Raw genomic sequence first — 2,617 nt, forward strand, 5'->3', positions numbered from 1 at the left:
CCCTGCCAGGGAACAATCCCTGCCCAATATCCCATCCAGCCCTGCCCTCTGCCACTGGGAGCCATTCCCTGGCTCCTGGCTCCTGGGAATTGTCTCTCCCAGCCCCAGGTCTGTGGCACCAAGGCCCTGATCCCTTTTCCTGTGTGGCCCTGGGGACTCCAGTGCTGGCACTCCTGATTTATACCTTGGTGAAGGGAAAAGGAATTTGGCTCAACAGTCAGTAAATATTCATGTTTCTGTGAGGACCAGGGACCAACTAAATCCTGAATGGAAAACCTTGTTTGGAAATGAACCTGAGAGCTTCCAGCCCTGAGGGGAACAGGGTTTGGAAAAGATCTCTTCCTTAATTTTTGCTGGAGCACCCAGGGAATCAGAGAGAGCTTCCAATCCAACCTTCCCTGGGGGATTCAGCCCACCCATCAGTGTGTTCAGTATTCCCCATGCAAGTGCTCTTCAGAGTTAATGAAACTGTGCTGGTTTCTGAATGAGAGAGAGCTGCCTGTTCCATGGGCTTCCCTGATCCATTGATTTTTGAAGTAATCAGGCAACATTTTCCCTACTCTTATGTCCCTCACAATATTCCCTTTGCTTGGAGGAAATTCCTGGCCCACGAGCTCCTGACAGAGGGGTCAGAGGTTCAGCTTTCCAACCCCTTCAGGCACAGGCTGTGCTCCAAGGGTCTGTGTGAGCCCCATCTCCCCTCCCAGCAGTGCCACCATCTCCTCCTGCAAACAGAGCCCACAGAACTCCTCTGAAACAGCTTCAGCAGTGCCTTATCAAACCCAGCTCCGGCTGTTCCAGCTTCTTTTGGTACCTTGGGGCAGCGCTGTGCGTCCAGACAGAGCCTGACAACAGCTGCTGAACACCTTGGGATTCAAGCTTGAGGAACTCTGGTTGTGTGGGGGAGAGATTTGGACACATTCCCCACATTTCCCCCAACTTTGGACACATTCCCCACGTTTTCCCCAACTTTGGACACATTCCCCACATTTTCCCCAACTTTGGACACATTGCCCACGTTTTCCCCAACTTTGGACACATTCCCCACGTGTTTCCTGGTCCAAGGATGGTCCAGTGCCGCAGCCAGAGGTGAGGCTGTTCCCTGAATGAGGGAAACACTTTCCCACACTTGGTGGGGTCTCTGCAGGGCTCCCAGGGCTGCACATCCCAGCCCAGGGATCCTGGCAGTGACAATCGGCCCATTGGGAGGAGAGGGCTGGGACTCGACTGATGCTGCCCCTCCTGTCAGTCTCCCAGATGGATTTTACCCAGGGCCACCAGCAGAATTCCCTGCTGGACAGCCCAGGAATGCCTCAAACCCAGCGGGATGGGTGTGAATTAAAGCTCCTTGCAGGGGCTGGGCCTCGGGCACTCCCAGGGCAGAGTCAGGACCCAGCTGGGCCAAGGGAAACAGGAATGCCACAGAAAAGGCATTGACTGGCACTGCCACCATGGAGAAACCCCTTTGAGAGGGGATTCAATCCACTGTGGGACAGTTTAACAAATGGAATTAAAAGGGGCTCTTGTAGCAGGAGACAATCTCAGCCAGGCTTAATTAAAATATTGCTGGCCCTCCTTAACTTGCTCAGCTTCTCCTAAGAGCTGATGAAATGCAAAGCTTTGCTTCTGTTTTCATCTGGGAGAGAGTTCATTAATGGACTTTTCTGTACTGGATTAAGCCAAGTGCTCAGAAAGAGAATAAATTGATTTTCAGTAATTGAGGACCAATATTTTTTGGCTGAAATCCAATATCAGAAATAAAAGCCTTAAAAAAGCCAAAAAGGAGAAATGAGAGGTTCATGTCAAAATAAATGTTGTGGCTTTACTTCCATGAAGAAAATCAAAGCATTTTGGGGGCAAGCAGCCACCTCCTTCCACTTTTATCTAAAAAAAAAAGCACTAAATATTTGGCCAGTCCTTCCAGGGGAGTTTTGGGTGGGGAAATATCCTTAGCAAGGATTTACTCTGGATTTTATTCTCCAGCTTTAGTGCTGAGGGTACAAGCCCTCTCTGCCTGCAGGAGTGGCTGCTGGAGCAGAACACTTCAATCTCAGGCTAAAAATACAACTCTCGAAACGAGCAGGTGATTTTTATTGCAGTGCCAGTGGTTTCTGGGAAGCTGCAAAACTCCTCAGGCCTTGGGGGAGACTCATCTTTAAAAAGTGGATCTGGATTGGGATTAGAGAGCAAATCCTGCCTGGAACAGCCAGAGACTGCCTGTATTGCAGAGCTGCTCCTGGGCTGGATTCTTTGGGAACCTGCCATTCCCAAAGCTGTTCTGGGCTGGACTCTATTAGGATTTTTCTTCTTCCCCCACTGGATAAACCAACCCATCTTTTTTTTTTTTTCACAGAACCATAACAGAATCGTTAAAAAAAAAAAAAGTAAAAAAGAAAAAGATCCTTTGGATTTGGATTTGCTGTTTCTGTTATTGCCCAATTCCTGCAATCCCAGCTCCTCTTGGAAAGGTCATCTCTGTCCTTTATTGCAGCTCCAGGAGGGCCTGGAGAGGTTTTTCCACAGGGAACAGGTCCCTGTCCTGGTCACTGCTCAGGACCCAGCTCCTGTCCCCTCCAGCTGGGCTGAGCCAGGGAAGGCCTCGCTCTGCTCCCTGCAC

Source organism: Parus major, chromosome 27, assembly GCF_001522545.3.
Source record: "Parus major isolate Abel chromosome 27, Parus_major1.1, whole genome shotgun sequence".
NCBI classification, from domain to species: Eukaryota; Metazoa; Chordata; class Aves; order Passeriformes; family Paridae; genus Parus; species Parus major.